Here is a 26,620-nt window from a genome sequence, read left to right as displayed (position 1 = left end):
TCCATCTCAGCAGATCGTATGCTCCTCGCAACGAAATTATACAGGATTCCCACTGAAGCATGTCAACAAGTGTGACGATTCTCACTGTAAATAGGTAAAATCCGTGTTCACCTCTAACATCTTCATTAACAAACTAGAAATATGTAATTTAAAGAGGTGTCTTATTTTAATTATGATTCGACAGAACTTAATAAAATCAACACAAGACTGTCCCCACACCAAAACAGGGGAAGTAACATTGTTCACACAAGTTACCCCATCCACATCAACTACTGTGTATTCTCTCAATGCTGTCAGACAATGCCCAAATACTGACGGTGCATGCTTGAGGAATGTGCATAAACTACAGCAGAAGACATCATTAAGTGCTTCAAGAATGACAACAGATTTTTGGCTTATTTAAGATACATGGGCAGGAAGAGTACATTATGGCAGTGCTCAAAAATGACTGTATTCCATTCATGGTATGGTACATAATGTTATAAAACAAATAGCTTACAATGTGCGCATTTAAGGAAGTTTTATTTTTCCTATCAACAAGTGAAGAACAGTTCTTGGTCCAGTTCTTGAGTTTCATCCTTTATGGCCATTATTCTGATGCAGTTTTAAACTCTTTATTTTGATGTGTATATAAAGATTTTTCTTTGTATTAACGCCCCATTCTCTGAAGAATTTGCTTCCGTTCTACATTAAAGTCATAAACATGCTAATCAACAATGGTTAATGTAGTGTCTGTTCTTGTTAGCTAATAACAGTACTCACTGTAATTTGTACAGTGTTGATAGCGTATCTACACACTGTACTGTGGTCTTTACAATTACATTTTTACAAATTTATTATTCAGTTGTGGCAAAGGAAATGCACCAAGAGTAAAGATGAGCAAAATGTGGAGTTGTAATTGTATTAAACATTACAGTATTTATTGAGATTTTATTAAACTGGCATTCATTGTCTAATATTCCAGGTTCAACTTGGTTTGCAGGGACCAAGAGCATAAGGTATATTGCATTAGTAATACCACTGACAATGTACTGCCAAAGGGTGTGAATTTTGCCTTGAGGAAGTAGCCTGTACAGCTTGCTTCCTGTGTTGAAATACATATCTAATACTCTTTATTCGTGGGAAAGCAGTTTCTAAATAGTCAATTTTTAATCAGTGATTTTGTAACACTGAGAAAAAAATATCACAAACAAACAAATCTGCTAGGAGTGATAACATTACATAGAAAACCTAAATATTTGGAGCCCACAATATTAAAAATTATTTTGTATTTAATGTGTTTTTGTGTAAACATGCTGAAGTCTGTGAGTTATGTAATACACTAAGGAACATGTGCAAGACAATTGCACCCTAGTTTCTTTTGGTCAGAACCCAATAAAAAATGAAACCAATATTTTTCTTGGCCAATGGCCTAGCTGCAGTGGTAACACCAGTCCCTGTCAGATCACCAATGTTAAGAGCTGTTGGGCTCAGCTAGCACTTGGATGGGTCACCATCTGGGTCTACTGAGTGCTTTTGGCAAGTGAGGTGCACTCAGCCCTTGTGAGGTCTGTTGAGAAGCTGCTTGACTGACAAGTAGCGACACTGGTCACGAAAGTTGACAGTGGCTGGGAGAGTGGTGTGCTGACCACATGCCCCTCTGTATCAACACCCGGTGATGCCTAAGGGCTGAGGATGACATGACCGCCAGTCAGTACCATTGGACCTTCAAGGGCTGTTTGGGTGGTGTGTTTTTTTTAATACTTTCTTGAACATGCTAGAATCATGTTATAAATGGGTCTACATCCAGTTACTATTATATCAAATGTTTGTTGATAGTAAATATTGGAACTGAGTATAGTTTATTGAAAATAATAATTATACAGATGTGTATTTGATACCCTTTAGAAGCAATCCTGCCAATTTGTACTGATGCACAAATCCATGAGGATATCACACTTAAAAGCATTGGCTGTAAGTGTAATTCATTTACTCAGGAAACTTGGATACATATTGTTGTAAGGCACAGATTCCATTACATTCTGTTATAAGGCCCGACTTCCATCCATTTGAACCTACTTGCAATAGTCAAATCTAGGTGCAGCTCTGTAATTTTTACCCCACCCACTTCCCTCCAGTACCAAACTGACTTGACGATTCCTTGATGCCCTGAGATGTGTCCTAACAGTCAGTCCCATTTCTTAGTAGTGCCATTAATTTCTCTTCTTACCAAACTTATCCAGTACTGCCTATTTAGTTATCTGGTATACCCATATAATCTCCACCATTCTTCTGTAACACTACATTTCAGATGCTATATTCTTATGCAAATTAATTTTCAGGTTGTGTAAACACCTACTGTATCTCCCTAAATGAACACTGACTTAACAAGATTGAATAGGCATTTTGTTGTGATGACTTATCCGTAGCGTAACCAGAGGATTAGGTTAGGGTGCCTAAAGGACAGTTTGGTTGTGTGTGGCCAAGCTGAATGTGCAAGCAGAGTGTTAAGAGTAAAGTGTGTCTCATACCTGTGCAGATAGTATTGTATGGGTGGGTACAGTGGAAGTGGTGGGGGTTACCTTGTGTGCGAGCACTACCTGGTAGGGGGGATTCAGTTCAACGGATGAGTCCTAATCAAAAGCAGAACTCCTAAGCTACAGTAAGCGACTCTGCAAAAGATCATATGGACAACTCATCCCAGTATGACTAATAATATAACTGGCTGGAGTGCCTAATGAGAAAATCACCCCATGGGACATTAAACACTAATCTTCACACAATGGAAAATCCATTATGTAATAATGACAATGTTACGAAAAGGGTAGTTGCTACTCACCATACAGTCGAGATAATGAATATATGTTGCCTAATTGTGATGAATGCCTGTTTGGCTGAAAGCTTTGTTTGACAATCTTTTTGTTGTATCTGACTGTGGATCAGCATCTCCACTATATGATGAGTAGCAACTATCCTTTTTATAAGATTGTCAAACATTAATCTTCCTTTTTTATTGCTGTGAGATGACAAATCAATCCAGGTATAGTTATTAGTGCCACTATTTTAAACCAGACAGCTGCTTTTGTTGTTATAACCAGTGCTTGATTTGTGATGGTATACAGTATTGATACCTCTGATAAAAAAAATAAAAAAAAGACCCTTAAAATAATGTTTTCAGACATTAATTTTAAAAAATACAGTCCTTGGTAGGTCACAGCACTGGTACTATCACTTTTTTTTTACAAATCAAACAGTGGTCACAACGGCTCCTACTTCTGCTTGTTCTATTTCTTCGACATTGTGTCATACCCTAAAGGCTAAACCAAACTCAACATATCTAGAAGAAACTGTTGTAAATTAGTGTTCATTTTCATAGCCCATTATGTACTCTCACAGACTGATCAATCCAAAGTTACAAGCAGAGGAGAGGTGATGTGTGGAAAGAATCAAAGAAAAGGAACTGAACACATGACAAATAAAAAGCTGTGTATCATTGGCTGTATGTGTTACAATTGGCTCATCACACTTTATCCTAAACATATACACAGTGAATCTTTGATGTGGTCTGGGACAGATGAATATTCAGTATTTCTTCTTCCCATTCACATTCAGATAGCTGGAACTTATACAGTGAAAAGACTGATTCAGTAGCATCTGACTGAAAGCCCAGAACTTTATGGAATATTTCTTCGAAACAAGAGAGAAATGTAGGTTCAAGTTGCAGGCTGGCAGTAATTTTCTTATGTCACTAATAGGTATTACATTTATACCTAATACTGCTGAAGTTCACAGTAATACAAATACATTTTGAATAATTGAATATATCACAACAAAACATTCAACATTCCATGCAGAACCAATCGCAAAATATTTTAATTTCGTACTTTTCACAGTTTTACTTTTGAAGAAATGTAAGCAACTCAGTCAAAACATATTTCCTTGGACCTATAATCATTAGTGGATGAACCAATGAACTCTTCTCAAATTTACCCTCCCCCCCCCCCTTTCCAACACACACACACACACACACACACACACACACACACACACACACACACACACACACACACACACACACACACACACACACACACACACACACATTATACTGCAGTTGTTTTTAACACGCTAAAAAAATCACATTCATTGCAACAGTAACTCCACACAAGAGATACAAGTGTCATCCACTTCAATAAACATTTTATGACAATGAGTTTTCACATTGGAATGTAAACCATTTCACTTTCTTAAAGTGTATCTAGGATGCTACTATTGACAGTGCCATAACATTAATATATCACTAGACACAATAATTTGGCATAGATGGTAAAATATAAAATAATGATCTTGGATATTCGCCATGCCCTATCCTTAGTAACCATTCCAGAAAATATAGTGTGGTGGCAGAGAACATTTCGTTGTACAATCTGGTAGTTCTGGTGTGGTACTGGATTTGCGATGTGTTTCTGAAAATAAATCAAAGATATACAGAATGAATTATTGAATACTTTTTGATAGAACCTGGCAGTGACAAAAAGAACAAGCATAAGTAGAATATCATCACCACATGTCAAATCAGAAAAGAAACAAATATTCACACAAAAATCAAGCACATTAAATCCTTAAAATTTAACCAAAAAATTACAAGAATGAATACTACTGGTGTTGCAAATTTTACGTGACCTATACATCTCAAATGAAGACCTCAATACAAGTAACCCATACAGAACTCAAAAACTCAACACAATTTTCACTTGACCTACATAGCTCCAACAAATCCCTCTAAAAGATGGTGTTGCAAATTTCACTTCACTCACATAGCTCAAGCAAAGTCCTAGGTACCACACTTTCATTTACTCTGTGTAAACCAAAGTTCTCAATACAACAAACCAAACCATGCTCACATGACTAATATCAGAAATGTATCCCATCCAACAATGGTACATCAGTACCCATGATACCTACCAATAACAATCCAACAATTACCAAACACTAACAAGGAAACCCTGAAAATTCATGAAAACTTTCGTCACCACCAATTTCAATATACACAAACAACTTTGCCCATTGAAACTAGCAAAGAGCTACCCATAAATACCTGTATCTTCTTCACAACTGAAATAAAGAGAAAAATATTACCACAGGAAACACACAGCACTAATATTTCCAAACATAAAAATGAATCCATCAGCCAAAATTTGCAAATTCAAAGTAACTCACCAGAATGCCAGCACAAATTCTTTCAATAGCAACCTGAAACATTCAATTCTTGTCAAACAACTCAGTAACAAACATCCAGCACAAGAGAGCGCCACCAAATACTATAACACACATTCTACAAACACAAAGACTCAAAAACCTCAAGGCTTACCGTGACATCATGGATTCAAAGATAATACTCGCAATGCCTTCAACTGGATGTGGTAACTTCTGTGAACTACGTCACTTCCCAAGTTTCGCTGTCACTTGAGTCTTGTGTTGACATGAGGCAGCAGCAGGTAACGACTGAGCTGAGGGGCGAGCCTGTTGAAATAGTGGCTCTTTGTTTTGTGTTTACTGTGCCTTCGGCTTCGCCGAATCTATGTGTACTTGTGTGTGGTTTCTGTTGTTATTCTCTGGGATTATATTTTTGTTTGACAAAAACAAAATCGTGCACTTTGGAGGGCATGGTCGGTAACAGTAAGGCCTTACGGCCCCCGACCATCCTCGATTTATGGAGCGTGGGTTTATGGTTGTTGGGTTCTGTGCAGTGGGTGCAGCGGGTGCTGCTTCCCACTGCTTTCTTTTGTACAGTTGCGTCAGTCGGCCGCTCGGCGAGATGTTGTCGTCGTTTCGTGGCGGCCGCTGTCCTCGTTGTTGCGGGATGATGGTCGTCCCCTCCTTGGTGGGGTACGGTGTTTCCCGCCGCTTGCCCGCTGAGGACGGGCGTCGTGCATTTGTAGGTCTGCAGCTGGTCTGCGTCTACACTTTAACATTGACTGTATATCATCTAGTCTAGTGTGGTTTACTCTAGTTTAATCTATGATGCTAAGGGTGGTCGCACAGCCGACAGAGAGCGGGGGAGGGGGGGGGGGGCGGAGTGGGCTTAGTCGCTACGTCTTACGTTACTTTGGGTTCCTACGCTACTAATTACTTGGGAACAAAAGCGGTAAACAAAGACAAATCAATTTAAACATTTATCTAAACACTATTGGATCCCAACAAGGGAGCACAAATCGGCTAGACAAAATAACGATAAAACCAGGCAAAACCAATTTAAACATTTATTTATTCCCTATTGGTTCCCAACAAGGGAGCATGGATTAGCAAGGACAAAATAACAAGGGTATGTTATATCAAAGGGGAATAATAATGGACTAAACTAGGACAAAAAACATATTAAACAATTAAGCTATTCACTATTGCTTACTAATCTACTCATCTAATCTACAGGATCTTGTATGATTAGGTGTGGTACTCTCTGCCTGTGCCATGTTCGGGGTATCACAGTACCTGTGTCCCTAAGTTGTCTATAGTTTTCTCTTAGTGTTTCTAATTTGTCAAATAGTGTGTTTACTAACCTTTTAACAGTATCTTGTATCATGTCGATTTCCACTGTTTCATGAAGCTCACATACGGGTGTTCATGGTGGGGCGTCCAGAATCCACCTTAGTACCTTGTTTTGTACCCTTTGCAATTTCTTGTGATTGGTCTGGCACGTGATTCCCCATGCAGAACACCCGTACGTTAGTGCTGGGAGGACTGTTGTCTTGTATAGTGTTCTCTTGGTTTCCATCCACATCTCCCTGCTGAGGAAGAAGGGCAGGAGGGCTTTTGTGAGGTTTATACCTCTCTTCCTCTTTTCCTCGATGGGGAGGTGAAAAAGCATTTTTTTTATCTAGTGTTACACCCAGGTATTTCACGGAGTCTCTCCAGGGTAATTCCTGGGCGTTTAGAGATAGCTGATTTCTGAGTACCGGCCGCTTTCTTGTGAAGTAGACAGCTGTAGTTTTGTCTGCATTTAATGTCATTTTGTTTCCCCTACACTAGTCTTCTATCATGTCTAGCTGCCTTTGGAGGTGTGCTATGCTTGAGTGGTGCTGCCTGCCACTCGTGTAGAAGGCTGTGTCATCCGCAAATTGGGCTATCCTGGTATGCGGTGACAGGGGGATGTCGTTTGCATATATGTTGAAGAGTGGGTGATAGTACTGACCCCTGGGGGATGCCGGCCCTCAGGGTCTTTCTTGAGGAGCATTTTCCGTATACCTCAACAAGGTACGTCCGGTCTGTCAGAAAGCTGTCTATCAATTTTGTGTACACATCGGGGATCGTTGTGTTGTGGTGTGTCTTGAAGGTCAGGTTGTCGTGCCAAACCTTGTAGTAAGCCTTTTCCCAGTCGAGGAATACTGCTGCTATTGAATTTGTGTGTGATGTGTTCTGTTAGTCGAAGGACTTGTAGCTCTGCAGAGACCTTTTTCTGGAACCCGAATTGTTCCGATCTGATGGTTTCATCGTCTATGAGACATTCGTTGATCCTGTCCAAAACTACTCTTTCAAGCGTTTTACCCATTGTGGAGAGTAGGCTGATTGGGCAATGGTTCGCCAGTAGTTTTGGGTCTTTCCCTGCCTTTGGGATTGTAATAACTTTTGCTGCCTTCCAGGCCGCAGGGAATTTTTGTAGCAGCATGCAGCTATTTATTATATGTGTTAGCAGGACTAGTGGTTTCCTAGAGAGGTTCTTTAGGTGTATGTTTGAAATTTTTTATTTTCTTTATTTGTGTCGGTGTTGTGAGTTCTGGTGCTGTTTGTGTCAGTGTGTCTCGGAGATTTTGAACTGTTTGTGTGATATTCTCTTCCTCAAGCTGCTCACCGGTTGTGAGGTCGATCTGTGGTGTTGTGTTTTGCTCCTCGCACGTGTCCGCAAACAGTTCGGCTTTCGACAAAGCATCAAACACGATTCCCTGGGGTCCTAGCATTGTTGTGGCCTCTTGGTGTATTTGGAGCCATGTGCTGAATAGTGTCCATTTTGGCTGATTTCTGGGTTTCGGAGAGAGAGTGTACCAGCAGCTTACCTTCTGGAATGTTCCCGATGGGTGCAGCTTAGTTATGTTTTCCAGTTATACTGCTTGATGGATGATTTCAGTAAGTGCCCTTTCGAGCTTACCTTTCTTGTGATTCGATTAGATTAGATTAGATTAGATTAGTACTTCTTCCATAGATCATGAATACGACACTTCGTAATGATGTGGAATGTGTCAGGTTAATAAAAGGTGTCTATACAAGATATTACATTAGACAAAATATTACATGACACTATATATTATATATTGTAGGTTGGGAAATTACCCACTTACTATATCCAAAAATTCATCTAATGAGTAGAAGGAGTTGCCATTAAGAAATTCTTTTAATTTCCTTTTAAATGCTATGTGGCCATCTGTCAGACTTTTGATGCTATTAGGTAAGTGACCAAAGACTTTTGTGGTAGCATAATTTACCCCTTCTGAGCCAAAGTTAGATTTAACCTTGAGTAGTGAAGATCATCCTTTCTCCTAGTGTTGTGGCCATGTACAATGCTATTACTTTTCAATTCGTTCGGACTGTAATAACAAATTTCATAAGTAAATATATATATTGTGAGGCTACAGTGAAGATTTCTAGCTCTTTAAATAAGTGTCTGCAGGATGATCTTGGATGAGCTCCAGCAATTATTCTGATTAAACACTTTTGTGCAATGAACACTCTTTTACTCAATGATGGGTTACCCCAGAATATGATGCCATACGAAAGCAGAGAATGAAAATAGGCGTGGTAACCTAATTTACTCAGATGTATATTGCCAAAATTTGCAATGACCCTAATAGCATAAGTAGCTGAACTCAAAAGTTTCAGCAGATCCTCAGTGTGTTTTTTCCAGTTCAACCTCTCATCAATGCATACACCTAGAAATTTTGAATATTCTACCTTAGCTACCGATTTCTGATCGAAGTCTATATTTATTAATGGAGTCATTCAATTTACTGTGTGGAACTGTATATACTGTGTTTTGTCAAAGTTTAATGAGAACCCATTTACAGAGAACCACTTAATGATTTTCTGAAAAACATCGTTTACAATTTCACCAGTTAATTCCTGTCTGTCAGGTGTGATAGCTATACTCATATCATCGGAAAAAAGTACCAACTTTGCATCTTCGTGGATATAGAATGGCAAGTCATTAATATACATTAAGAACAGCAGAGGACCCAAGACCAAACCTTGCAGCACCCCATTCTTGATTGTGCCCCAGTTTGAGAAATAACCAGTTTTTTTGCATATTATGTGAACTGTTTATTTCAACTTTCTGCACTCTTCCAGTTAGGTATAACTTAAAGCATTTGAGCACTGTCCCATTCATACCACAGTACCTGAGCTTATCTAGAAGTATTCCATGATTTACACAATCAAAAGCCTTTGATAGATCACAAAAAATCCCAACGGGTGACTTCCGTTTACTCAGAGCATTTCATATTTAATTAGTGAATGTATGTATAGCATTTTCCATTGAAAAATCCTTCTGGAAACCAAACTAACATTTTGTTAAAACTTTATTTTTACAAAGGTGTGAAGCTACTCTACAATACATTACTTTTTCAAGAATTTTGGATAAGGCAGTCAGAAGAGAGATTAGATGGTAGTTATTGACATCAGACGTATCCCCTTTTTTATGCAGTGGTATAACAATGGCATACTTCAGTCTATCTGGGAAAATATCCTGCTTCAGAGAGCTATTACTTATTTCTTGGGAACAAGCTTTTATTATCCTGCTGGAAATACCATCAATTCCATGTGAGCTTTTATTCTTGAGAGAGTTTATTATCTTCCTAATTTCAGATGGAGAGGTGGGTGGAATTTCAATTGTATCAAATGGTGTGGGTAAGGCCTCTTCCATTAACTGCCTTGCTTCTTCTAATGAACATTTAGATCCTATTTTCTCTACAACATTTAAAAAAATGATTATTCAAAATGTTTTCTACTTCTGGCTTGTTGTTTATCAAGTTTCCATTCGTTTTGATGGTGATGCTGTCATCCTGTACTCTTGGTTGTCCTGTCTCCCTTGTAATAATATTCCAAATTGTTTTGATTTTGTTATCAGAGGTATTACCGTATTTACTCGAATCTAAGCCGCACTTTTTTTCCGGTTTTTGTAATCCAAAAAACCGCCTGCGGCTTAGAATCGAGTGCAAAGCAAGCAGAAGTTCTGAAAAATGTTGCTAGGTGCCGCCACAACTAACTTCTGCCGTCGAATATATGTAGCGCTACACAGGCATCCTTTGTAGGCACAAAGATAAATACTGGCGCCAAAACCTCTGCGTCAGTAAATAAAACTTTTTAAAAAAAATTGGAAGACGAGCTTTTTTTCTCCGCCCGAGTTTCGACCACTGCATTTTCATACATTATCCAACGAAGTAAATACAAATTCCGTATTGTTCATCTTCGAATGTAGCAGAATTTCAATGTACTACGAAAATCCGACTGTCAAGACTGGGATTTTTGTCAATATGGCCAACTCTACGTTCTGAATTTTTTCCTACCTGTGAGAAGAGATGGTTGCTAATAGGAACCTGATGAAATGTGAATCACATGCAGTATTCTCTTCACCATAAGAATAATACGAATATAAACATTTTGCCATGTATTCTTTCGTGTTTGCTTCTATCTCATTTAAATCCTGTCTGCCTAATAAACTACGAAACTAGAGTGAGACAACAGCAAACACGGAAGAATATACGTACCGTGTCATGTTTATATTCGTATAACTCTTATGCCTAATAGTGATACAGTCAGAAATGAAGCACGGCAACTGACTAGATTTTTAAATCTAAGATGACTAATTTCTGTGCAGAATTTGATGTGCTAAAGAAGCGGCCGCAAAGATTTTCAAACGGAGAAAAATTTTCGCCAAACTCTCGTTCAGAACATGTTCTATCATACGCAGTCTATTATTTGGTTCTTGTTGATCATTATCAAAGAAAGCAGCAGTGTAAGTAACAACAAATAGCAGTCTCTTGCCATTGTTTCGCTAATGAGACGATTCCTCTCTTTTTTTAATTGTAGGCGGCGGTAGCGCGCACAAAAGCAAGCCATGCCGCGAGCAGCGACAGGCCGTAAACACGCACTATCAGAATGCGATAAACAATGCATGACACAGTATAGTAACGCATTTTCAGCTTAGAGTGACTGACGTAAACACCTATAACATAGAAAACGGCACTTATCAGATCAAAGCAAAACAAGCAATCGATTCAAGTGAAAAGGGAAGGGTATCCGTATAAATACGGACGGAGCGCCTGACGCATAGCAATGGCTACCTGGTAAAGCTTAACTGCTAAGCTTACAACTCGAACCAAACTACTGTAGCTGTATCGTCATTCATTCGACCTAAATTGTGTCTCATATTACAATGGACCAACTTTGTTTCGATTTGGAGGTTCGGCCTAAAACTTTTCTCTCCCCTTGAATTTCGAGGCTCAAATTTCAGGTGCGGCTTAGATTTGGGATTTTTTTTCCCTTTATTTCGAGGCTAATTTTTCAGGTGCGGCTTAGATTCGAGTGCGGCTTAGATTCGAGTAAATACGGTAATCTCAGACATGATGCACATGCTTCTGGACTTTTTAATAGCCTTTCTTAATGTAGCACAGTAGTTTTTATAATATTTGGCTGTTTCTGGGTCATTACTCTTTCTTGTTGTTAGATACAGTTCTCTTTTGTGGTTACTAGATATTTTTATTCCTTTAGTAAGCCAAGGTTTTTTCCATAGTTTCTTATAATTAGATTTAACTACTTTCTTGGGGAAACAGTTTTCAAATTCTCTTACAAGTGTATCTAATGTATAGAAGCTAAAAATCTGTTTTATTTACTTCAGTTTATGAATGTTTAATGTACTCAAATTTTTGAATGTTTAAATTCCATCAGTAATTTACTGCTCTTGATAGTCAGCTTGGCCAAACTTTGTTGCACATTTCTTGTAACTTATTCCAAGGTTATCAGACTTAAAGTTATGAATTTGCCCTCTTTCTCCAAGGCCTGATTCTTGTTCTCCGCTGTTGTGTAATTTAATTTATGAACATTTATTTAATTCTACTGTTATAATGGTGTGTGTTTCATTTAAGGGCTGTATGGCCCATGTAGGCGTAATGGTGGCATTGGCCTACGTACTGTGATAAACAGTAGTTATTTCAATTATTGTTGTTTCGTTTTAAATTTGCTTGTGTTTAAATTGATATTTCTCTTGTATACAGACTGTTCACATAAGAGAAACTTGCTGTTCATTATTACAGAGAAGATTGTGGTTTGAAGCATCATTCTGGTCTTTGGCATATTTGAAATAAATATGTAATTTCTTGAGGAAAAATGATGTGGTCATCATGGGTTCACCCTTCCACATCTTCTATCCTTCGTCCAGCCTATGCATGGACATATCAGATAAACATGATTTCTGGTGGCTTTGCCATAAGAAACTCAGATTTCAGAAAATGAAGGACTACTCATTTCCGCAGGAATTACAATTTGCGGTACGTTATCTTTTTTATATAAATTTTGCTGTATTGTAGAAAAGAAAAAAAATCTGAAATGTTAACTTTATGTGAAATTTAAACTTTTATTAAAACTTGGCACTGATGACACGTGTCTAAATAAAGTTGCATAACGATTTTGCGTTCCTCAGCGATACACATAGCGGTATTGTAAGATATTGAGGGGCCAGACAAACATGCGGTTCCTGAAGAGGGGCAACAACCTTTTCAGTAGTTCAAGGGCCACAGTCTGGATAATTGACTGATCTGGCCTTGTAATATCAACCAAAACGGCCTTGCTGTTGGTACTGCAAATGGCTGAAAGCAAGGTGAAACTACAGCTGCAATTTTCCCTAGTGCATGCAGCTTTACTGTACGGTAGAATGATGATGGCGACCTCGTGGGTGAAATATCCCAGAGGTAAAATAGTCCCCCATTTGGATCTCTGGCCAGGGACTACGAAGGAGGACATCATTATCGGCAGAAAGAAAACTGGCATTCTACAGTTCTGAGTGTGGAATGTCAGATTTCTTAATCGGGCAGGTAGGTTAGAAAATTTAAAAAGGGAAATGGATAAGCTAAAGTTAGATATAGTGGGAATTAGTGAAGGAGGAACAAGACTTCTGGTCAGATGAATGATGATGATGATGAGGTCCCATACTCCGAGGAGGAATTAGTGAAGGAGGAACAAGACTTCTGGTCAGATGAATGTTGATGATGAGGTCCCATACTCCGAGGAGCGTAGGGGATGATGTGGGAGACCCTCACCACCGACTAGGCAAGGTCCTAGCGGAGGTGGTTTGCCATTGCCTTCCTCCAGCTGCAATGGGGATGAATGATGATCATGAAGACGACACAACAATATCCAGTCTTCTTGAGGCAGGGAAAATCCCTGACCCCGCCAGGAATCGAACACAGGACCCCGTGCGCGGGACGTGAGAACACATCCGCAAAACCACAATATGCGGACAGTCAGGTGAATACAGGGTTATAAATACAAAATCAAATAGGGGGAATGCAGGAGTATGTTTAATAATGAACAAAAATTAGGAGCATGGATAAGCTACTACGAGCAGCATAGTGAATGCATTATTGTAGCCAAGACAGACACGAAGTCCACACCTACCACAGTAGCACAAGTTTATATGCCAACTAGCTCCACAGATGATGAAGAGATTGAAGGAATGTGTGATGTGATAAAAGAAATTATTCAGATAGTTAAGGGAGATTAAAATAGTCATGAAGGACTGGAATTCGAAAGTAGTGAAAGGAAGAGAAGGAAAGGTAGTAGGTGAACATGGACCGGGGGTAAGGAATGAAAGAGGAAGCTACCTGATAGAATTTTGCGCAGAGCATAACTTAATCATCGCTAACACTTGGTTTAAGAATCACGAAACAAGGCTGTATACATGGTAGAGGCCTAGAGACACTGGAAGATTTAATATTGATTATATAATGGTAAGACAGAGATTTAGTAACCATGTTTTAAATTATAAGACATTTTCAGGGGCAGATGTGGACTCTGACCAAAATTTGTTGCTTGTACATTAAGACTGAAGAAACTGCAAAAAGGAAAGAATACAAGGAGATGGGATCTGGATAAACCGAAAGAACCAGAGATTGTAGAGAGTTTTAGAGAGGGCATTGGGGAACAATTGACAAATACACAGAAAAAAAAATACAGTAGAAGCAGAATGGGTAGCTTTGAGAGATGAAATATTGAAGGCAGCAGAGCATCAAGTAGGTAAAAAGACGAGGGCTAGTAGAAATCCTTGGGTAAGATAAGAGATACTGAATTCAACTGATGAAAGGAGAAAATATAAAAATGCAGGAAATGAAATGAGTGAAAAGGAATACAAACGTCTGAAAAATGAGATCGACAGGAAGTGCAAAATGGCTAAGCAAGGATGGCTCGAGGGCAAATGTAAGGATGTAGGGGCATATATCACTAGCGGTAAGATAGACACTGCCTACAGGAAAATTAAAGAGATCTTTGGAGAAAAAAGAACCACCTGTATGAATATCAAAAGCTCAGATGGAAAACCTGTTCTAAGAAAAGAAGGGAAAGCAGAAAGGTGGAAGGAGTATACAGAGGATCTATACAAGGGCAATGTACTTGTGGGCAATATTTCGGAAATGGAAGAGAATGTAGATGAAGATGAAATGGTAGATATGATACTGCGTGAAGAATTTGACAGAGCGCTGAAAGACCTAAGGGGAAAAAAAGGCTGTGGGAGTAGACAACATTCCGTTAGAACTACTGATAGCCTTGGGTGAGCCAGCCATCGCAAAACTCTACCATCTGGTAAGCAAGATGTATGAGGTAGGTAAAATACCCTCAGACTTCAAGAAGAATATAATAATTCCAATCCCAAAGAAAGCAGGCATCTACAGGTGTAAAAATTACCGAACTATCAGTTTAATAAGTCATGGCTGCAAATATTACGAAGAATTCTTTACAAACGAATGGAAAAACTGGTAGAAGCCAACCTCGGGGAAGATCAGTTTGGATTCGGTAGAAATGTTGGAACATGTGAGGCAATACTGACCCTACGATTTATCTTAGAAGATAGATTAAGAAAAGGCAAACTTACGTTTCTAGCATTTGTAGACTTACAGAAAGCTTTTGACAATGATGTCTGGAATACTCTCTTTCAAATTCTGAAGGTGGCAGGGGTAAAATACAGGGAGCGAAAGGCTATCTACAATTTGTACAGAAACCAGATGGCAGTTATACGAGTCGAGGGGCATAAATGGGAAGCAATGGTTGAGAAGGGAGTGAGAGAGAGTTGTAGCTTATCACCGATGTTATTCAATCTATATATTGAGCAAACAGTAAAGGAAGCAAAAGAAAAATTTGGAGTAGCAGTTAAAGTCCATGGAGAAGAAATAAAAACTTTGACATTTGTCGATGATAGAGACAGCAAAGGACCTCAAAGAGCAGTTGAATGGAATGGAAAGTGTCTTGAAAGGAAGCTATAAAATGAACGTCAACAAAAACGAAACGAGGATAATGGAATGTAGTCGAATTAAATGAGGTGAGGCTGAGGATACTGGATTAGGAAATGAGAGACTTACAGTACGGTATTAGATGAGTTTTGCTATCTGGGAAGCAAAAATAACTGATGATGGTCGAAGTAGAATGGACATAAAATGTCGATTGGCTATGTCAAGGGAAGCATTTCTGATGAAAAGAAATTTGTTAACATCGAGTATAGACTTAAGTGTCAGGAAGTCTTTTCGGAAAGTATTTGTATGGAGTGTATCCATGTATGGAAGTGAAACATAGTTTAGATGAGAAGGGAATAGAATCTTTTGAAATGTGGTGCTATAGAAGAATGATGAAGATTAGATGGGTAGGCCATGTAACTAATGAGGAGGTACTGAATAGAATTGTGGAGAGGAGGAATTTGTGGCATGACCGACTAAAAGAAGGGATCAGTTGGTAGGACACGTTCTGAAGCATCAAGGGATCACCAATTTGTTACTGGAGGTAAGCATGGAGGGTAAAATTGTATAAGGAGACCAACATATGAATACACTAAGCAGGTTCAGAAGGATGTAGGTTGCAGCAGTTACTCAGAGATGAAGCAGCTTACACAAGATTAAGTAGCATGGAAAGCTGCATCAAGCCAGTCTCTGGACTGAAGACCACAACAACAACAAACAAGTTCGGGTGAAACCATATCAACCTTGAGGTTGCAATTCTATCTGCATCCGGAAGGCTATGATGCATTAATAGTGAACACCTGAATATGAATATTATCCAACAATTTTATTGCTACACTTCTAATCTGGAAACAGTATCTGGAAAATTATTGCGTACTGTTTTTCCTGTTTCTGTCCATATGTTTTGTAGGTTCATATGTAAAACATAAGTGTTTTCTCTGTTTCCATTTTTAAAATTTTTATCTCTTTGTTCTCCTTCTAGTGGAAGGATTTTATATGAAATGTTTGGACACAAAGTACCCAGAACATGCTATAATAGAGCATTATTTGCTGTCAGTTGGCACTTAGCTGCTTGACTGATGGACTAGAGGGGCAAAAATCTTAAATGGAGTAAATAAAGTATTACTATGTATTCACAGTTATCGTAGTAACTGTTACTACTATTGTGTTGGGATTTTATTAACTGTTAACAGTGTGTGTCATCTGTTTACCAAACTGCACACTTCGCTCTCGTAGGCCTACTGTTTGGTCAGTTATATGAATAATCTCACCATGTATTTGTAATTCCATGGAAATGATAAGTTACTTACAATAGCTGTAACTATTGGATTCTGGTATTTTTACATTTATGGGAATTTACTTGCTTACGTTATGCGTCCAGTGCACGACTTATGAGTACCAATACTGCATATTTCCAATACCAGCCGCATGATTGGCTTTGTCATTTGTTATGATAAGGTCTACTACTGTGCAAGTTTTTTTTTTTTTTTTTGGCATATCATTAGAAGATGATGTCCCATATTGCGCTACACTCACAGGAGTCGCTCCTTTATATCCGCCTTTCTTTGGATGATACTGCACTGTGTGAGGCCAGCTCTAAAGGGGGCACAGTAGCGAAGGAACTCACATAAGCAATCAGTGTTAAAATGAGGAAACTTCAAGCACACTTTATGAAGGAACTAATAGAGATAAAAACTCGAAACTTTTACAGAATAGACGAATCATTATCATCACATCACATAAAATTTGGTTACTGCAGTTTATATAGACCCTTATGTTATGAGTAATTTTCTTTGTTCTACTAGAAAGAATTATAAATTTTTAAACGCTTTAGAGCTTGCAAATTTGTTCTTTTTAAGTGATTAATCATTCTTTTATTAACAAGAGATACTGCAAATTGTATGTCTTTATCATTGTTAATTTTGGAGGGAAGTGAACCACAATATCAAAGAATGTAGTTTTGAGAAAAACTGTTTTAAAATTTTACGTACAAGAAACTAATGCACGTTATCATACAGACACACTTTACAATCATTCCACGACTATACGGCATATCAACTTCATCGTCTATCATCTTTTCTTTGATCTAGGAGTTATCCTGGCCTCCTTGGTAGCATTACCTGTAGAAGTTCCAGCATAGCATATACGATCCATATGTCGATGCTTTTCAGTATCGATATCCTCCTTTGTTTCCAAGAACAATAACAAGACAGTCTTCTTTGACGTACCACCACCCAAGCACATCACTTGTTCATGAACACCAAACTTTAATGCTTTTTTTCTAGTTTTTGGTAGCCTCCTCCAAATGGGAGAATTCAAACGTTCTTCCCATTCTGAGTTTTACCAAGGAATCTCTTTTTGAAGAGCTGTTGTTGGCTAAAATCTCTGAAAATGGGTTTGACACCAAATACGAACGTTTTTGGAATTGAATGTTTATGTTTATAACTGAAAACTATACCTGGGTTGCTGAATTTGCACCAGCTGTCCAATCCATGTGGACACATGTAATGTTGTGGTTTCTCATCCGTTGAAATTTTATGAAAAAATATAGCCCAGACAGCTCTTCTTATTGCTTCTGGATTCTCCTTATTTCAGTCTTTGTCACGTCATCTTTACTACCTTTACCACCTAAGGTACAGGCTTTCATGTAAAAATAAAATTAAAGAGATTTCTTAGCACTTCTTTAATTTCAAAACGGTACTTACTTAAAAAACACACCTCGTAGTTATTGTCCACGTCAGCTTACAGCACAGCGACACGTCGGCGATATTCTACGCTCCGTTTTGTTGCCCTTCATGACAAGTCATCCTGGACGCTCATTTAAGCAAGATAATGCTTGCCAGCATACGGCGAGAGTTCCTACTGCTTGTCTTCGTGCTTACCGAACGCTACCTCGGTCAGCAAGGTCGCCGGATCTCTACCAATTGAGATTGTTTGGAGCATTATTGGCAGGACCCTCCAACCAGCTCGGAGTTTTGACGATCTAACGCGCCGATTGGGCAGAATTTGCCACGATAGCCTCAGGAGCACATCCAACAACTCTATCAATCAATAATAAGTCGAATAAATGCTTGCACAAGGGCCAGAGGTGGACCAGCACCTTACAGTCTTGCTCAATTTGTGAAGCTCTTTCTCTTAAACAAATCATCTAATTTTCTGAAATTGTAATCATTTGTTTGTCTGCACATACACATCACATCTACCGATTTTCGTCCCATTCGGATAATTCTTTTTTGGTGCCTTTTTTTATTTTTTTAATATTCTTTTTCTTAGTGTGTACAACGGTTGCTGTCCAACTAACAACTTATAGGTATACGAACGAGAGGTGATCGTGTTGTACACCAACGGCGTCCTATACCATCACATCAGGTGCTAACGTGTATGACCATGACGGATGCAATCTAGCAACCTTCGTTCTCCTTGATCCTTCACACACGGATGTGTCCATCATGCTGCTGTATTCAGATCCAGGACTTGTCTGAAAATGTAGATGGCGCACACCTACCTACTTTTTGTCAGTCCGACGTTTGTTGCATATTGCCTTCATGCTGTCGCGATTTTAATCGCCAGCAGTGAAAAGGCCACACTGTTTTTTATTTTATAATAGGCGATAAAACGCATATTTTTAGTAATATTAAAAATTAATAAACTGAAGGCGGCTCTTCTATGCTAATATTCTAATACGCAACTACTTCGTACATCTAAAGAAACAAATCCGAACAACAAATCTAATAACTAACTACAACGCAAATTAACTCTAATTACTATGTCTTGGTAAAATTTACGATTACAGTAGGGTACTAAACATGGTATGTAAGATACTATTGGAGATCTAATAATAGTAATTAACTAATGCACAGCATGTAAATTAAGAAATCCTTTGAATAAATTTGGAATGGCACTATTTACTATGGTTTAGTAGCGATGTAACATTTTCCCTCCTTTAGTGTTCTAGCGATAAAGAAAAGTAAACGAAACAGTTCACAGGAAATTAAAACAAGCTAATTTTTGAGAATAATACCTAAAGCACAGATACCCATGTCCCATCCTACTGGTTTACGCTAGTGTGCTGGGAAGACAACAGGGCTACTATTTTAACATAGGATTAGAGGCTGTTCGACCACTACTGTTAATAATTCTGAGATACTGTAGCCGATATCATAACAGACAAATTGTCGCATTGTTTACAGCAATACAGGCTGTTTTTTGGGTTATGTGGCAAAGACCGTCTTACTGCAGACAAAGACACAGATAGTATAGAAGTAAAGTAAATACTATTTCATACATTTAATAGTAGTTAGACAAGAGACAATGAAATGTTGCTTTTTTTGAATAATTAATAGAATATGCCCCAGTCTTTCAATTAAGGCTAAAAGACGTTAAGAATAAATTTTCTCTGTGTGTATAAGTCTGTAAAGTAAGGAGAAAAGGTCACGATTTGGTGTACGGAATGTATTTTTTTGCTGTTCCGATAAAGAATGTACCAGAGAAATATGTATGTATCGAAACTGTAACGCAAGTTGAAGGCAGTCGCCGTAATTTGTTTATGGATTATATAACAGCAGGAGCTGTGAGTTCTCTCTCTCTCTCTCTCTCTCTCCTACGTTTTCGATGGCTGTTTCACAAAACGTAAGAGTCGCTCTCGTACCTGTAACTTTTGATTAAATAATTACGATAGCCAAGTTTAAATTAAGGATCTACTTTCGTTTTTCTTTAATTCCACATATCAAATTATTATGCTGCATTTTAGAACTTTTTCAGACTGTAACGAAGGAGAGTTGACGACGAATTGTTTGGTGGCTACAGCCTAACGCTGCTAGTGTTCAAACGGCTATTACTTTATCAAACTTTTATTTCAGCGTCCCTGAGATCTACACTCCTGGAAATGGAAAAAAGAACACATTGACACCGGTGTGTCAGACCCACCATACTTGCTCCGGACACTGCGAGAGGGCTGTACAAGCAATGATCACACGCACGGCACAGCGGACACACCAGGAACCGCGGTGTTGGCCGTCGAATGGCGCTAGCTGCGCAGCATTTGTGCACCGCCGCCGTCAGTGTCAGCCAGTTTGCCGTGGCATACGGAGCTCCATCGCAGTCTTTAACACTGGTAGCATGCCGCGACAGCGTGGACGTGAACCGTATGTGCAGTTGACGGACTTTGAGCGAGGGCGTATAGTGGGCATGCGGGAGGCCGGGTGGACGTACCGCCGAATTGCTCAACACGTGGGGCGTGAGGTCTCCACAGTACATCGATGTTGTCGCCAGTGGTCGGCGGAAGGTGCACGTGCCCGTCGACCTGGGACCGGACCGCAGCGACGCACGGATGCACGCCAAGACCGTAGGATCCTACGCAGTGCCGTAGGGGACCGCACCGCCATTTCCCAGCAAATTAGGGACACTGTTGCTCCTGGGGTATCGGCGAGGACCATTCGCAACCTTCTCCATGAAGCTGGGCTACGGTCCCGCACACCGTTAAGCCGTCTTCCGCTCACGCCCCAACATCGTGCAGCCCGCCTCCAGTGGTGTCGCGACAGGCGTGAATGGAGGGACGAATGGAGACGTGTCGTCTTCAGCGATGAGAGTCGCTTCTGCCTTGGTGCCAATGATGGCCGTATGCGTGTTTGGCGCCGTGCAGGTGAGCGCCACAATCAGGACTGCATACGACCGAGGCACACAGGGCCAACACCCGGCATCATGGTGTGGGGAGCGATCTCCTACACTAACCGTACACCACTGGTGATCGTCGAGGTGACACTGAATAGTGCACGGTACATCCAAACCGTCATCGAACCCATCGTTCTACCATTCCTAGACCGGCAAGGGAACTTGCTGTTCCAACAGGACAATGCACGTCCGCATGTATCCCGTGCCACCCAACGTGCTCTAGAAGGTGTAAGTCAACTACCCTGGCCAGCAAGATCTCCGGATCTGTCCCCCATTGAGCATGTTGGGGACTGGATGAAGCGTCGTCTCACGCGGTCTGCACGTCCAGCACGAACGCTGGTCCAACTGAGGCGCCAGGTGGAAATGGCATGGCAAGCCGTTCCACAGGACTACATCCAGCATCTCTACGATCGTCTCCATGGGAGAATAGCAGCCTGCATTGCTGCGAAAGGTGGATATACACTGTACTAGTGCCAACATTGTGCATGCTCTGTTGCCTGTGTCTATGTGCCTGTGGTTCTGTCAGTGTGATCATGTGATGTATCTGACCCCAGGAATGTGTCAATAAAGTTTCCCCTTCCTGGGACAATGAATTCACGGTGTTCTTATTTCAATTTCCAGGAGTGTATTTTACCGGTCTTTTCTATCAGTATCCGGGCAATGTAATTACAGAAACCGCGTAATTTTGACATCGGTCACTGGCCTCTAAACAATGCCCTCGGTCAACGTTCTCATCGGTCAGGTTGGCGGAATATATAATTTCATTATCCACAAGTAAAAAAAAATTCTGTGCACCATTTTACCATTTCAGAAACTTTACCACCAGCAAAAGCGATAAAAATGATATTGTTTTATTTTTTTAAATACTAGTAATATTATAATAAGAATTTATGGTCAGATGAGTATAGGGTAATACCAACAGGAGCAGAAAACGGTATAACGGGAGTAGGATTCATTATGAGTAGGAAGGCATGGCAGAGAAAGTGTTACGGTGAACATTTCAGTGATAGGGTTACTAGCATCAGAATCGACACCACACCAACAATGACAACGATATTTCATGTATACATGCCGACGTCGCAAGCCGAAGATGAAGAGCTAGGGAAAGCATGTGAGGAATACTGAACGGGTAATTCAGTACGAAAAAGGAGATGAAAATCTAATAGTCATGGAGAAATGGAATGCGGTTGTAGGGGAAGGAGTAGAAGAGGGGGTACAGGAGAATATGAGTTTGGTACTAGGAATGAGAGAAGAGAAAGACTAATTGCGTTATGTAATAAATTTTAGCTACTAATAGCAAACACTCTGTTTAAAAATCACAAGAGGGGGAGGTATACTTGGGAAAGGCTAGGAGACACGTGAAGATATCAGTTAGATTACATCATGGTCAGGCAGAGATTCTCAAATCAGATACTTGAGTGTAAGGCGTACCCAGGAGGAAATACAGACTCAGATCACAATTTAGTAATGATGAAGAGAAGGCTGAAATTAAGAGACTAGTCAGGAACAATCAATGTGCAAAGAAGTGGGATACGGAAATACTAAGGAATGAAGAGATACGCTTTCTGAGGCTATTGACACTGCAATAAGGAATAGCTCAGTAGGCAGTTCAGTTGAAGAGAAATGGACATCTCTAAAAAGGCAATCGCAGAAGTTGGAAAGAAAAACGTAGGTACAAAGAAGTTAACTGCGAAGAAATCGTAGGTAGCGGAAGAAATACTTCAGCTGATCGATGAAAGAAGGAACCACAAAAATGTTCAGGGAAATTCTAGAATACAGAAATACAAGTCACTTAGGAACGAAAAAAATAGGAAGTGCAGGGAAGCTAAGGCGAAATGGCTGCATGGAAAATGTGAAGAAATCGAAGAAAGAAATGATTGTCGAAAGGACTGACTCGGTACATAGGAAAGTCAAACCAACCTTCACTGAAATTAAAATCAAAGGTGATAACATTATGAGTGCAATGGGAATTCCACTGCTAAATGCAGAAGAGAGAGCGGATGCTTGGAAAGAGTACATCGAACGCCTCTGTGAGGCGAAAAACTTATCTGATGACGTGATGGAAGAAGAAACTGGAGTCAATATAGAAGAGATATGGGATCTAGTATTAGAATCATAATTTAAAACAGATCTGGAAGATGTAAGATCGAATAAGGCAGAAGGGATGCATAATATTCCATCTAAAGTCATTGGGGGGAAGTGGCAACAAAGTGACTTTACACGTTGGTGTGTAGAACGTATGAGTCTGGCGATATACCATCCGATTTTCGGAAAAACATCATCTACACAATGCGCAAGACTGCTAGAATCGACAAATGCGAGAATTATCGCACAATCAGCTTAACAGCACATGCATACTGTATAATCTGATAACAAGAATAGTATACAGAAGAATGGAAAAGAAAATTGGGGATGTGTTAGATGTTGATCAGTTTGGCTTTAGGACAGTTCTGACGTAGCGGTTGATAATGGAAGGAAGACTAAAGAAAAATCAAGACACTTTCATACGACCTGTCGATCAGGACATTCGACTGTGTCATATGTTACAAGATGTCCGAAATTCAGTAAAGTGAAGTTGTCGGATTAAAAAGGTTGGAAGACAGGGATATAGTCTTTCGCCCCTACAGTCCAACCTATACATCGAGGAAGCAACGACGCAAATACAAGAAAAATGTAAGAGTGGAATTAAAATTCAAGGTGAAAGAATATTAATGATAAGATTCGGTGATGACATTACCATCCCCATAAGAATTACAGGATCTGCTGCGTGGAATGAACAGTTTAATGAGTAAAGAATATGGATTGCGAGTAATTCGAAGAAATACGAAAATAATGAGAAGTAGCAGAAACGAGAACACCGAGAAGCTTAACATCAGGACTGGTGACCACGAAGCAGATGAAGTTAAGGAATTCTGTGACCTAGGCAGCAAAATAATCCATCAAGGACAGGGCAAGAAGGACATTAAAAGCAGACTAGCGCTGCCAAAAAGGGCATTCCTGGCCAAGAGAAATCTACTGGTGTCGAAAATAGGCGTTAATCTGAAGGAGAAATTTCTGAGAACATACGTTTGGAGCACAATATTATATGATAATCAAACTTGCACTGTTGAAAAACAGCGAAAAAAGAGAATCGAAGGATTTGAGATGTGGTGCTACAGAAGAATATCGAAAATTAAGTGAAAAAAAAAATAGTTCAAATGGCTCTAAGCACTATGGGACTTAATATCTGAGGTCATCAGTCCCCTAGACTTAGATGTACTTAAACCTAACTAACCTAAGGATATCACACACATCCTTGACCGAGGCAAGATTCGAACCTGCGACCTTAGCGGCCGTATGGTTCTAGACTGATGCGCCTAGAACCGCTCGGCTACAGAGGCCGGCCCCAAATTAAGTGGACTGATAGGGTACAGAATGAGGAGGTTCTATGAAGAGTCGGAGAGAAAGGCAATACGTGGAAAACGCTGGAAAGAAGAAGGGACAGAATGGTAGGACATCTGATAAGACATCAGGGAATAACTTCCATGGTACTAGAGGGAGCCGTAAAGGGTGAAAACTGTAGAGGAAGGCAGAGATTGGAATAGATAGAGCAAAAAATAGAGGACATAGGCTGTAAGTGCTAGTCTGAAATGCAGAGTTTGGCACAGAAGAGGAATTCGTGGCTGTCCGCATCAAACCAGTCAGAAAACTGACGAAAAAAAAGGTAGCTTAGTGTTTATCATGTTCGAAGAGCATGTCTTTTTCTGATGTTCGGGAAGATGCCATGCACTCGATGATCCATATCTGATATACACCGTCTGATCAAAAGTATCCGGACACCGTATGCAATACAGAACCGGCCACTAGTTGTAACGAGAGACGGACCCGCCATTATAAAAGGAGGCGGGAGTATACTGGTACAAAAGGTTTATTCAAAAAGAGCAAAATTGTCGTACACCTCCCTTGAACCTGTCCAGATAAAAATATCCCTATGCAGGAAAGATGTCCGATCCTTCCTGCATGTCCCCTCCACTAACCCGCAGCAAAGCTGCAGCACAAGAGGCGGGAATGCGGGCTGTTCCCGCCAGCATCTCCGTCCCACTCTCCGCATTCCAAGAGGCAGTTGCATCGAAGGACCCGCAGATCGCCGAACAGCAAAAGCTGATCGAGCTGCTGATGGGGGTTGAACATACACAAACACCGACACACGTTCGGCACACACAAGCGCCTGCCGCTAACACAAGAGATATGCCATCGCTCTCACCTCTGGCACCCCAGAACAGGAGCCAGAGCCGGCAGAAGACACAAACCACTCCGATGACGAATCGTGGCAGCAGGTCGGTCCATGACGCAAACCGCTTCAAAACACAGAAACAAGTGTCCCCAAACTCATGAGGCAACCGCCTAGTGCTACTGTCAACTCCACCCAAATCTCAAAATAGTCATACCAGCAATGCAGGGAACAATATGAACAACCGTGTGACTGCAGCACATACAAACAGCTACGCGGAATGCGAACAAGTGCTCGTCTGGCTTCCCACCAGTCATTATACATAACTACGAAGACTTTAGTCTCCTAAACAAAGAATTTAATAAGAAACATAACCCCACAACATTTTACTCCAAACTCACCAGGAACCACGCTGCACTGTTCGTGGCGAACAAATCAGACTACACGAATCTACTGGACTTTCTAAAAGAAAGAAAGGTACACTACTGGCCATTAAAATTGCTACACCACCAATATGACGTGCTACAGGCGCGAAATTTAACTGACAGGAAGAAGATGCTGTGATATGCAAATGGTTAGCTTTTCAGAGCATTCACACAAGGTTGGCGCCGGTGGCGACACCTACAACGTGCTGACATGAGGAAAAGTTTCCAACCGATTTCTCATTCAGAAACAGCAGTTGACCGGCGTTACCTGGTGAAACGTTGTTATGATGCCTCGTGTAAGGAGGAGAAATGCGTACCATCACGTTTCCGACTTTGATAAACGTCGGATTGTAGCCTATCGCGATTGCGGTTTATCGTATCGCGACACTGCTGCCCGCGTTGGTCGAAATCCGATGACTGTTAACAGAATATGGAATCGGTGGTTTCAGGAGGGTAATACGGAACGCCGTGCTGGATCCCAACGGCCTCGTATCACTAGCAGTCGAGATGACAGGCATCTTATCCGCATGGCTGTAACGGATCGCGCAGCCACGTCTCGATCCCTGAGTCAACAGATGGGGACGTTTGCAAGACAACAACCATCTGCACGAACAGTTCGACGACGTTTGCAGCAGCATGGACTATCAGATCGGAGACCATGGCTGCGGTTACCCTTGACGCTGCATCACAGACAGGAGCGCCTGCGATGGTGTACTCAACGACGTACCTGGGTGCACGAATGGCAAAAAGTTATTTTTTCGGATGAATCCAGGTTCTGTTTACAGCACCATGATGGTCGCATCCGTATTTGGCGACATAGCGGTGAACGCATATTGGAAGCGTGTATTCGTTAT

The sequence above is a fragment of the Schistocerca americana genome, chromosome 1 (assembly GCF_021461395.2).
Source record: "Schistocerca americana isolate TAMUIC-IGC-003095 chromosome 1, iqSchAmer2.1, whole genome shotgun sequence".
In the NCBI taxonomy this organism is placed as follows: domain Eukaryota; kingdom Metazoa; phylum Arthropoda; class Insecta; order Orthoptera; family Acrididae; genus Schistocerca; species Schistocerca americana.
This window is presented reverse-complemented; position numbering follows the sequence as displayed.